The sequence below is a fragment of the Lygodium microphyllum genome, chromosome 24 (genome assembly GCF_053477565.2).
Source record: "Lygodium microphyllum isolate KBCC chromosome 24, Lygodium_microphyllum_v1.1.10, whole genome shotgun sequence".
Taxonomy (NCBI): Eukaryota; Viridiplantae; Streptophyta; class Polypodiopsida; order Schizaeales; family Lygodiaceae; genus Lygodium; species Lygodium microphyllum.
In genome coordinates, this window is record NC_141158.1 from 110,248,804 (window position 1) to 110,262,207 (window position 13,404).

General features: G+C 38.2%; 1 pseudogene; it reads left to right on the top strand.

Annotated features, from left to right (window-relative positions):
* The first annotated feature begins 1,484 nt into the window (after positions 1-1,484).
* Positions 1,485-3,519, top strand: LOC148015518 (F-box protein At5g46170 pseudogene; annotated as a pseudogene).
* The last annotated feature ends 9,885 nt before the right edge of the window (positions 3,520-13,404 follow it).

Here is a 13,404-nt window from a genome sequence, read left to right on the forward strand (position 1 = left end):
CCCTCCCATAGAAGAGAGCAAACTCGACCATGAACACCCTTCATAAACACCGTGATCGCCAGTGTATTATGGTTACACGGCTGAGCAACAGTTACACAGTTTTACTATTTCAAATGACATTCTGACATTCAATCTGACAATTGAGAAAATTCGAATTCACACTAAACTTCATCTTCACATCATAGGCATTTCACTTTCTACATCACTGCTTATCTCACTATGCTCAGATATGAACTCACAAAGGATTAGAATAGAGGAAATAAGACAACACAGGTTGACAAACTGCATTTGCATCTTTCATTCAGAAAATCCGCCATAGTTACATAATGATCTGTCTAAGCATACATGCAAACATAACTGAATCCCAGGCATGCTATGAAAAGCTACAACCTTCCATTTTCAAGATTCCAAAGATCATCAAAATTGACAAACGTCCAAAATAGATAAAAGACCATACATATTACTAAACTGACTTCTTCTAAGGTCTTCTAAGGTCTAGCCTAAACAATTGCTTGTAAAGTTTAAGGTTTTAAACCTTCTTCTGTAATTTTTTTGAAATTCACATTTTAAATGTCAAACATTGGCTTTTCATGAACACTACCTAAGGTAGCAGGGTTAATAACTACCCCCCCCCCCCCCCCCCGAAGAAGGACACTCCACCCCCAAAAGAGAAGCACATTAGGTCAATGATATAGGCCATAGATTCAACCTTCAACATCATCAAATGGATGAGATAGCTCTGTAATTGTCTGGGAACTATTCCCTTACCGATCTTGGAGTGGAAACCCTTTTTCTTACTATGCAAGTCTATGCATAGATTTTTTCTCCGCCTCTTGTGAGGTCGAGCAAGAGCCTTATCATCATTTATTTGCAGATTTGCAACAAATTTTGACAGATTGAAGGTCCTCACATTTATCGACAATGTATTAAGAAGTGTGACCACTCAAGTCTATAGACTCCAACAAGTCTGGCAACTAACCAGTTCGGTATGTGTGTCCGCGATGCTGACTACTTGCAAGACCTTGAAGGTCCACTGTCAACGTGTTCAGAGGTACCAAACTGAGTCAATGGAGTACCTCTAAAAATGGAGGTACTCCGTCGACTGTAGAAAGTTTTGTGATATGTGGCAATTGTCTATTTGTTTATTGTCATAAAATAAAGGTTTTGCACTCTATTTTCAGCAAAGGCAAGGTGCTTCTCTCATCAAGTTCACTTCTCTGTACTCACTTGTCTTAGAATCTTGACCTGCACATGTCTAGAAGATGTTAACTTGACATATTGCCCCTGCTCAAGTAAGAGTGCGACTATAAAGTTTATACATCGCTACCCTAGTACTACCCAGCATGGCCGCGGGTCCTAAGACCCATGAATATGTGAGAGAGAGAGAGAGAGAGAGAGAGAGAGAGAGAGCCCACAAATGAATGCCTAACGGATATTTGCGTGTATAATGGTGGGTGTGTCAGCAGCGGAGAAAAGGGGAGAGGCCCTTTCACGCACAAAACACACACGACCAAGAAGCTTTTCTGGTGGGGACGAGAGAGAGAGAGAGAGAGAGCTGGCATGGTGGAAAAAGGGCAAAAAGCAAAAGGTATTCCTTCCTTTCTCTCCCCCTTCTCCTGTCTGCTCTTGTTATCCGTCTTCATCAATCATAATATCTCCTAGAGCTTCTGGCTATGGCTGCCTGTGTCGGACGATTGCAGCGGCTTGTGAGGAATATTTCTTTAGCCGTGCTGTCATGGGCGCTTTCGTTGAATTGCACATGCAAGTCTTTTGATTAGTCCACAGGAATTTGGACACTTTCATTGCCAATTCTCTCTGCCCGATTGTTGAATCAAGAGCTTGTTCCGCCATAGCTGTTTTCTTTAAACATCTGTACTGTTGATTTTGTTGCTGGCTTCCTGTTTTCGTGTTGCCATACGGTCGCAACTGCAACAAGTCTACGCTTCCGTGCGGTTTCAGCTGCAACTAGTCTATTGTTCTGCTCCCGCACGCGATGTCAGACCCATTCGACCTCCTCCCGGACCCTCTTGTCCTGCTTATCTTCAATAAAATGCAGGATATCAAGGCCCTCGGGCGATGCTCAGCCGTCTGCAGGCGGTTCAAAGATGTGATTTTGCAGGTGGATGACATCTATGTGAAGGTAGACTGTGTCATCTCTGCAGAAGACACTGGCCTCCATGTCAAAGGAAAGGGGATTTTGGGCCACTTCTTCAGGCTTCTGGTTGGGAGCCTAGTTAAGCCCTTGCATACCCTGCACCACATTCTTGCGCCCAAGAGGAGGGTGCGACCCGAGGCATTGCACCATTCTCCAGGAGAGGTATTGAAAAACTTTGTATCAGTCAGGAATCTGCAGATCAGCCTGCCTGGTGGGGAGCTGGGTATAGAGGAGGGTGCTTTCCTTAAATGGCGGGCAGAATTTGGCAGCACCCTAGAGAGTTGTGTCATACTAGCTGCCTCCTCTTTGGTGAATATGGATAATCATTTGAGAAGCAAGGTGATTCCAGCAGACGCTTGCATGTCACCCCACAACTTCTCACCTCTCCATACTGAGGATGCGCCAGAGCATCAAGCAAGCCATCAGGATAACAGCAGCAGCATCCCAGAGTCCTTTTTCATCAATGGTGGGCTAAAGTTGCGGGTTGTGTGGACTATCAGCTCCCTTATTGCAGCATCTGCAAGGCATTTTCTCCTCCAACAGATTGTTCTTGAACACCCCACCTTAGAAAGCCTGATTTTGGCAGATGCTGATGGTCAGGGCACCCTCTGTATGGGTAAAGAACAACTCCGGGACTTTCGGGATAAGCCCATTGCAGCTTCAGCCTCATCAAACAGAACACAAGTGCCAGCTCTGAACATCAAACTGTGGTATGCTCCTTATTTGAACCTCCCTGGCGGAGGTGGAATGAAGGGTGCCACCCTTGTTGCCATCCGGCCCAGTGATCAATCAGCACAGAAAGAAACTGATGCTTCTTTTCTTGATGTATTTGAGGAACCTTTGAGAAGTGCTGCAAGGTCATTACTTAAAAGGAAAACTTATCTGCTTGAAATGAATTCCTTTTGATGAGGTTGGAGCAAGTGAAGGGCAGATTTTTGTATGCTATTTGCTGACACATTCAGTGTACATGGAAGGAACAGGCAGTTTTCTGTTGTAGATTTTCACAGACGGGATGATATCTACAGTTGCTTTATTGAGATGCACGCTTCCAGGAAGATGCAACTGAGTAATATTATGCTTCTATACTATGGCAATGGGTTATATGAGCTCCACCTAGAGTACCAATACAGTATTAGAAACAGAGTTGTATTTGGTTACAGCTGCATTGTTGGAATAGTGGAAGTATGGTTCCAAGTTGCAGAAGACACAACTTGCGAAATGGCGTACTTATGTATGGCAAAGCGGTATGTGAGTTCTACTGGAATACCATCAATACTGTGCTATAGAAGGTGTTTCTTGTGAATCTGTAAATGCTGATGGATGTAGGGAAGGCATTCTGCATCAACTGTGCATTTATTTGGTCATTCACTTGGAAAATGCTTTTCTGTTGCTTGTACTTTAATGCTAAAACACGCTTTCCAGGCATGCTGCGTGTCTATTCAATTGAGCAGAGAATTGTTCTTTTCTTTTGTTTGTCAATTTGGTATTAGCTTCTGTGATTGACAATGATAGTGGTACCTGTATACAATCAACTTCTGGAATGCTCCATATGTGGGAAGGGCCACAACTAGGAAGTGTCAAATTTAGAACTGTACAGTTTTTATTTACTTCAGGATAATATTTTTGTATATAAATGTACTTTCCTCAATTCCTTTTTTGATGCACAATCACTGTCAAAACTGTTTTCATGACAGTGATTAACAACACAGTGTGTGAGGAACTTGGAAGCTCCAATAAATGCTACGAACCGCCATTAATTACAGAACCTAAAACATGCATAGCTTCCATACCATGGCATGACATCATCTCTAAAATGGATGCCTGTAGACATGCTTTCCTAAAATGCACCACTTTATCTAATGTAGCTTTATGATTTTCACTTGGAGGGGTTTTTTTCATGACATCATCTACTATACATTGTTTTTGCCGATGCCCAATGCTTAAGAAGACTTTGCCACCATACTCTTCATCAACATGTTTTAGGAATATGGAACTAGAATGGTAATTCATATTGTAATGGTGCACGAATCTTCTTTTCACCACATGCTCCAGATAGCACAATTGCCGATGCTACTTTACATTGTTTTTTGCCTTCCTTACCAGTGTCTATCCCTTGATGCCCAATGCTTAAGAAGTGTATGCCACCATACTTTTTGTCAACGTGTTTTAGGAATATGGAATAGAATGATATGTGTAGTTGATTGAATGTTTCGAAATAACAGTTCTCAACATCTAAGTGCAAATGTACAGCACACTGCATTTCTATGAAACTCATTGTATGAAGCCATTCTATAAGTAGTAAAAAGAAAACATGGACTGTGCTTTAAACAACAAAAGAGGATTGGTTTTGTATGTAAACTATATGCTAGTGCAAGGCACATGACCAGTGTTATCACACAACACAAAGTTTATCATGTACTCTAAAGACAAGTCCAACTACAAGCATAAAGAACTCAACTTTCATGCATTATGAACAATAGTGTTCATTTGTTGAGTGCAAACCTAGGTTGTGTTGTGTTAGATTCATGCTATCGCACAAAGCGATTGCAAGGTTATATTGTGATGGAAGAAAAGTTGCAATTTAGTATCACCTTCATAGGGTCCCTTGCGCCCCCCCAACACACACACACACACACACTCTCTCTCTCTCTCTCTCTCTCTCTCTCTGGCACTCTACTGATGATGCTCGATGTGGAAATTTCTTAGGAAAGCCCTTGTGTGTTGCCATCCATCTAATACCTACAACCACATCATTGCATCATTTTGTACCCACTCCTTTCACCCCCAATGCCATCCCTACGTTGCTTCTGTGTGCTCTCTCACTCTTCCACTCTAATGCTTTGTCACTTCGCTTGCTTCCCACTCTCACATTGCCTATCTTGTCATTGACGTTGCTTCACTTGACTACTATGGCTAGCAAGAGCAACAACCCAAGGCCACTAGCAGCAACAACATCAACATGGAGGCCTCCCATAGTAGTGCCATAAGGTAGGGGAACATGGAGGCCCCTCCCACAACAATGCCATAAGGTATAGGAACAATTGAGCAACATCTTATCTAGGTCTAATACAAGTGTCTATTGCTTCCTTACCTCCCCTACACCTTGAAGTTCCATATTGCTAAGAATGCCCAAGTCTAATTTGTTGTTGTTGTTGTTGTTGTTGTTGTGCGTGTGCGTGTGCGTGCGTGTGCGTGCTTGCTTGTCAAGGAGAAGAGAGATTGTTCCAAAATTCAAATTTCACTAGTTTGGCAACATGTAGGTTCAGGACTTAGCCATAGTCAAAATTATATCTCTAGTATAGATACATTTAGCAAAATTAGAAGCATGTAATATACAGAACATGCAATGCCGTGCAAAAGATGGTGGAAAGTTAGCACATATAACTTTCAAGAAAATTTTGTCATGGTCTATGTTTTTCCCCTAAGGGCCTTTACTTCCTCTAATGTAGAAATCTAGCTATAACTGTAATGGAATCTAACTCTTATTCTCATGCATAATGAAATATCTCAGTACAAGTAATTTAATTTAGAAGCATATAATAGACACAAAGCACAAAATAATCCATGACAAGTGGCACGAGGTTGGCACATCTCTTCAAGATCCAAGGGACTACTTTTCTTCCATTGAATGTTTGAGAACAATAGTTTCGTACCATAATGTAATAAATTCTTATTTTATCAATGAACAATTCCATTGCATGAGTGTGCATTGTTGGTTATATGTTATTGTCTTTATGGATGGGCTTATGGAGCTCAAATTATAGATCACATAAAATGTACTAGCAACCTTAGATACATGCCCCTCAACATTACGAATCAATATGAAGATGCCTACTTTTAGTTTTTTCTTTGTTAACTATACCCATGCTCTATGTCGTTAGGTGGATACAGTGTATCAAAACACTGTAGACTTCCATCAAGTTAGGTAAGAGATTATATATTGTGTTGCTTAAAGCACAAATTATTGCTTCACATTAAGGCTAGTTCTCAAGTTTTAAGCACCAAGAAGAAAAGTACAAACGATGCTTACAACTTAAGAAGCACAAATGGTTGCTTCATAGTAAGGTTGTTTCTCAAGTTGAAGAAAAGTAAGAAAGATGGCATACACTACTAATATAAAATTAAAGATAGCTTATTGTGTACATATAGAGCATATGCTAGGGCAAGGCACTTGATATGAGATGTAAAATAAGAGTACTTATTCTAAATAAGTAATCCAACTACAAGCATGAAGGTAAATAATTTCATACAGAATGAAGAATTTTTTCTTATCAAACAAAAGCAGAATCATAGAGGCACATAACTAATGCAAAACACAATGCGATCCGTAACATGGTTGAGGGTTGGCATCAATGTCTTTAAAGAGATTTCAATCTTAGGTGACTATGATTTTCTCATAAGTGACTATACTTATTCTAATGAAGATATCTTGCTAAAAGAGTACAGAAATAGATCTCTCATTCTAACATACGGAACATCTCTATGTTCCTAAAAAACAAGATGAGATATATATGTTTGACACAAAATACAAAACCATGCTTGGAACATATCTCTCTAAGAGATTACAATCCTAGGTGACTAAACATTTCTTCCATTGAATTGTTGAGAATGATACTTTTATGCTCTTCTTTCTATTATCAGCTAGCATTTTTATAGCATGTGGGCTTATCATCACTAATAATATGTTACCAATCTAAGATAAATGCCCCTCAACATTTTGAATGAAGCTCAAAGGTGGCATTTTTCTATCTCTATTAAGTTTACCCATGGTACATGATATGAGGTAAGTATGGTGTATCATAATGCCTTAAACTTTCTTTAATGAGGTACAAGATCACAATGCATAATGCTTTAACCACAAATAGTTGCAACAAATTAAGGTTGGTGAACTTTATCTATTTGTCAAATCTCGCAATTAAATATGTCTGTGCAAAGCCGAAAGTTATGAGACATCATTTTCTCACATTCAACCTAAGACACCTTCACATTAAACAATACCTCATTGCATCCAAGCTTTGGGATTCCAATTCTTCCTACTTATCTCTCTCTCTCTCTCTCTCTCTCTCTCTCTCTCTCTCTCTCTCTCTCTCTCTCTCTCTCTCTCTCTCTCTCTCTCTCTCTCTCTCTCTCTCTCTCTCTCTCTCTCTCTCTCTCTCTCGTGTGTGTGTGTGTGTGTGTGTGTGTGTGTGTGTGTGTGTGTGTGTGTGTGTGTGTGTGTGTGTGTGTGTGTGTGTGTGTGTGTGTGTGTGTGTGTGTGTGTGTGTGTGTGTGTGTTTCCTCTAGTAGTCTGTTCACTCCCACTTCCACAAGAAGACCTTTATAATGGTCTAAACTACCATGAGGAAGCCACACGAAATCCAACAATCTGAATGGGATGACGATTATTTTGCACTCCACCTCCATAGGTGAATGTCTAGCTCAAGCATTAGATGGGGAGGAAGTAAGTTACCACACATTGATTGTTGAACAAACCATTAGCAATGGTATGACTTGATTGACTCTGCTTGAAGCAACCACAAAAGATATAGAAGCTATCAAGAATGAGGCCAAAGTGGTCCTCTTCAATAACACTAGATTCCATGGCATAATTCAATAAGGAACATGATCGCCTAGAAACTAACTAAATTGCATGTCTAAATTGGAGGCTTGAAGAGGAGCTTGTAAGTGGTAGGATGGACAACACCTAAGTTTATTACCTTAATACCAAGTATAACAATGTCTTCAAGATGTATGGCTTCTTGTGCATCTTAGAGCCAAGGGAGATACGTAAAAAAGGGGAGCATCAAGCCCCCCTTCTTTTTTGTGGGTTTGATAGTAAAGCTATTAAAATTAATGTTTTAGCTTCATTGCATATTGTTTAGTGATATAATTCATCATGAATGCTTTTCACTTATATGATTTTTATCAATGACATATGCTATTAGGCTCAAAATTCTTTTTATAGGTTTCACTTTGGTTGTTTGTTAATTATTTCCATTGAATTCTTGGAATTCTAAAAATGCCTTAATGAATTTGTGAAACATTGTCCTATGATTTCATTGGGTTGCCCATGATTCCATTACGTAAGTTATTCAAAGTATTGTGTTGGTCAAATGGTGATGTGTTTGAAATGGGTTAGTGAATATATCATTGTATTGTTCCACTAAGTTGTCCACTTCGCATGTTTCTTTGATGACTCCAAAAATATGTAACATTCTCAAAAGTATGATTAGAACATGTTTGTTTTGAAAGTAAGATGACTTTTCTTCTCGAAGTACACAAACTTTGAAAGATAATTAAAGAATGGCTCAAGTTGATATACTAGATAGTAAGCAATGAATCCTAGAATGTGTGAAGCTAGTATCACAATGTTCACAATAGAATGGCGAATTTTCCTCAAAGGATTTATACACTATGTATTGCTTATACTTGTATTTAAAATGTAAGATTCCCATAAAAGTCAAATTGGCTGACACATACCGGGTTTTAAATTATTAATTACGACCATGTACGACTATGGGTTCTGCATTTTATCATGTGCAGCCGTCAAACATACTTCACACATGATTCATACAATTTTTCTTTCCATATGCACATCATTAAAGCCATCAAACATCAAAACAATGCAATTTTCTTTGTAAAAATTGAGCATACCGCTCGAGTACATGTCTATTGGGTGTGAGGCAACATTCAATGTAGTTGAGAGTTGGTAGCTTAGATCTTATTTCTAAACACATTAGTGGCTCTCTCCTACATTTCCATTCTCTCCATGCCACAATCTAGAACAAACAATAGACCCCAAAATCCAACAATCCATCTATTACCATCCTACAAACAGCCATCAAAATGTTGTCTTGTTTGATGCAACACTACTACTCTTATGCGGAGCCCACGCAAACATACAACAAGTAATACACTCATCCATCTCATTTTACCTTCTTAATTATTCAATGAAGGCACGCGTCCAATTGGGAAACTAAACTTTTAAATGCAAGATGCCATTAACTAAAGCTAATAGCACATGTCTCACTAGTTAGTTGAATGGTGTTATTCCGAAATTGAGAGAACATGTATTGCCATTGATGAGAGGACCAATTGAGAGATCATCTATGAAAAAGTTTGGGGTTAGGGAATCTCTATTAATTGTTGGGAGATTAGGAAGGGGAAGCTTTGGTTTATCTCCTTGCAAAAAAATGCCTCTAGGGTTAAACACTTCAAGCCTAAGTTGATTGCCCCTTTGATGTGTCTCCAATAATTCATTCTTGTCCTAATGAGGATAAGAACTAGTTGAGAGAGGTTTAAAGAGTCCCTATTTTGAGTTTCAATAATCCAATCTCTATTAGCAAAATCCTTGAATGTCTCTCCAAACTTTAAGTCCTTTGAATATAACATAGGCATTGTTGAGGTCTCTTGGTTCTAAGTACTTTTTTGAATAGAAAGTAGGCCTTTATGAGGTCTTTTGTTTCAATGCCTTAGTAGAAATAGCTAAACCAAATTGGATCCTTGCTACTCCATGGCAATGTGAAGCTTTTCTCAAGAAAAAGACATGTAAGATCCTTATTGTGGTGCCAGGCCTACCACATACTTCCGGTTAAGGTTGAGTAGTTCTTACTTCTACATTTCACATGAACGAAGGATGTTTTAATTCAATCCAAGCCCTTGCACCTTGGCATGTCCTCCACTTGAAATATGTAATAACTATGATGAGTCGTTACTAGCCAATCCTCTTCGTCATGGAAGAAACTTCTAACTACACACTTTGCAACAACTTTAGAGACTATAGTTTCTAGGGTTGGGAAGCCCCAATCCTCCATCTGCTTTGGGTAGAGTGCAATCTTCCCAACCTACGTTAGGTATTTTCATTCTATCCTCATTTCCAGACCACAAAAAGATCATTGCAATAACTTTCAAGCAAGATGTGTGTCAAAACTACCACACTAACTACAAAGTTAACGTGAATTCCAATCCACTAATTCACCTTTTTCTTTGTCCTTTCCAATACCCAATCCCACCTTAATTTGAGAGTCACTTCAAAAACCATTGGGATCCCCAAAAGTGAGAGTATTTTCCCTTATTCTATTTTCTTAAAACCCTTTTTAAATTAGCCAATTAGAGGGTGGAATAATTAAGGTTTTGACCCCATTTTTTGTGGGTTGAAGTTGATCCTTTTAGGATGTTTGTAGGCAATCCTAGAATGAAGCTATGGATTCTTGGTCATTGGATATGGTTCCATCAATATGTTTTGGGAATTGATTTAGAATAATGTCCTTATTTCTACTAGAAATTTTGATTCCTTTGAGCATCCCCCTTTCTACTTCATCAATCAATCACCACCCTAGGGTAGTTGCTAATGTGGCAAAAGGGGGGTTGCAAAAAGGCAACCTTATCTTATGGATTTCCTAAGTGGAAAGGAATCTGAGATCTCACCATTGACTAAAAATTGGCATACACATTGCTAGAAATGACTTCTATACTTGATGAATCTCTTGCCAAGTCCCATGTCCTTAGAAAATGAATCTCCATTCCAACCTATCATAGGCTTCCTCAAATTCTATCTCAAAGAAGAAATCACCTCGATTTGCTTTTTGGACATATTCAAAGCCTTCACAGAGCAAGATAATCCAACCTAGTATGTATCTATTTTTTATGTATAATTTTTTCTATTTCCTTATCTAGTCATCTAGGTGGGTGAAAAGTCTCCTAGCTAAGGTAAGACATGTTATTGGCCTCCAATTGACTAGGTTTTCTTTTTCATACATTTTGTGGATTAGCTGAACCACTTTCAACACCTTCATTAAAGGGTAGACTAAGAAGTGTTTGAATTCCTTGAAGAACCAATTAGGTAATCTAAACCTAGGCTTGTACAAGAAGCTAGAGCATCTATGATGTCTTTGGTTTCTAATTATATTAAAAGATTGTCTACAATATTAGCAAAGTGATTTAGGGACTACTTTTTTTCTAAATCTAGGCATTTTTTTCTTCTTGAGGTTAAGTGATTGCATAGTATATGTTGAAGGGGAGCTAAAGATGTTATTAAAGAAGTTTCCTTTCAATACAAAAGTTTTATGCATTATCACCAACCCTTGAGCCATACTCTTTAGTGAGGAGAGGTATAAGATCTTCTTCCTTTTTCTTTCTTATGATGGACAACATCTTCTTTGTGGGCTTCTTAACTTTTCCAACCCATCATGGTTTGGTATAGAGATGCATAGTTTTAGCATCCTTCACCTCAATCTACCTTATTTCTTTCTTCATTTGCATCAATTTTTCTCAAATGTTTATATTGTCTTGTCTATTTCACTCTCTAACTATTCATGGAGTGTCTTTGGCATTTCTCATATTTTTCCTTCTGACCATAGAGTCCCTCTTAATATTCTTCAAGAGTTCTTGAGATGGTTTTGGCATTTCTCATATTTTTCCTTCTGACCATAGAGTCCCTCTTAATATTCTTCAAGAGTTCTTGAGATGGTTTGATTGTATTTGCCCAATCTTGGATAGGAATTTAACAAAGAACCCTTGGAACCCTTCCAAAAACTCTATAAGTTTTCTTTTATGGATTTATTTTTGAAATATAAATTAGGATCTGAATGGAATCCCCTTGATATTACAATATATATTAAACAACACTAATTGGACTAAAATATGTTTTCATTTTCAAACATTTGCAACTAACATTGACAAGGGTGGAGAGCAAACATAATGAAATGTAGCTCCAATATTTTTTTTCTCACATACTCAGTCTTTTGATTGTAGATCCAAGAATAACTAGTTTGTTGGCTAACATCTATCATGCTTTGGAAAGTTTTCATCTTAGCCAAGTATCTTTTTCTATCTTAAACAGAGCCTATCCTTTTTTTAAGATATATATCCTCTAAACTCTCTACCATATTATACTCTCTTACTATTATGATAGGACAATGGATATTTATTAGAAAAGTCTAGATTCTATTTTTTGAAGCTACATTTTATGTTGCATATAGGAATGTAATACCAAATTTCTCATATGTTTTAAAATAAGCTACAAACTATCTATTTATTATCCAAAGCAAGTTTTGTGAGGAGAGAAATGAAGTTGTTAGATATGCTCAATGCCCTCTCAATGCCTCACCTTTGTAAGGTGCCACCAATGATCCATGGTACTCTAAGTTGTAAGGCCCCTATTATGAGGAGAAGCTATGTGTGAGCTTGGACATTGGTTGGATTTTGACTTGTATGCAGATGAGCTTTATGTGATTAGATTGCAAAAGGTGACCCTCGTGAGTCTAACCTTTAGATTGGGATTGAGTTGCAGGTGTGGGAGTTATTAGAGACCCCTATTTTGGGGTCCAAGGGCCAAGGAAGTGGCCCCTAGCTCATGGGGCATGACAATAAAGGGAGTATTCCTTGACCGACTAGGGAAGGTTCATAATATGGTCAAACAAGCCAACCAGACTACCTTCCTGAGCTATAAAAGAAGACCCCTCCAAAACCATCATCAATCTTTCTCTTAGATAGTTAGAGTTCTTCTAACTAGCCTTAAGCTGTTTGCTTATCATCTCTCTAGATCATCATCTAAGCTTCATAGTGGAAGCACATGGGTAGATAGAGCCATCTTTGTATTAATTTGTTTAGAACTAAAGAAGTTTCTATTCTTCTCATATTTTTTTGTGTATTCTCTACTCCTTGTTCACATTGTGTTTATTGTGCCATGTAATTTTACATGGTATCAGAGCCCAAGGAACTTTAAGGGGTGAAGAGTATGTGAGAGAGGCAAGGGCTTCAACATTGAAGAGGAGCAATGTTGTATGGTGCATCCGGTAGTGGTCCTTCTGTACTAACAATTCAAACACTGAGGATTCATCCACCAACCGTTAATGAAGGCAAGTTAGATTATACAAACTACACTCTGTATAGTTTATAATTAGCACACCATAAGTTGAACAATTGTATATTACATCAATATGTTAGGGGAAAAACTTAGTGTGAGTAGATCTGCAAGAATTGAAGCATTGAAATTGAGGATACAACAATAAGGAAAAATGGTTTATATTAAGAAAGGGTGACAATCTCTAATTTAGGATCTCTCAATTATGTATCTAGAACTATCGTCTAACCTTTTGTATGAGGAATATTGTTGCTTATCACATAGCATTGATAGTGCATGTGTATATATGTTCCATTAGATATATATCAAGCATTAAATCTAGACTATGAAGTGAAGTGATGCTAAAAAGAGCATAGCCATCAAAAGGATGCCAAATAGAGGATAAGTCGTCCTACTACTCTAATCG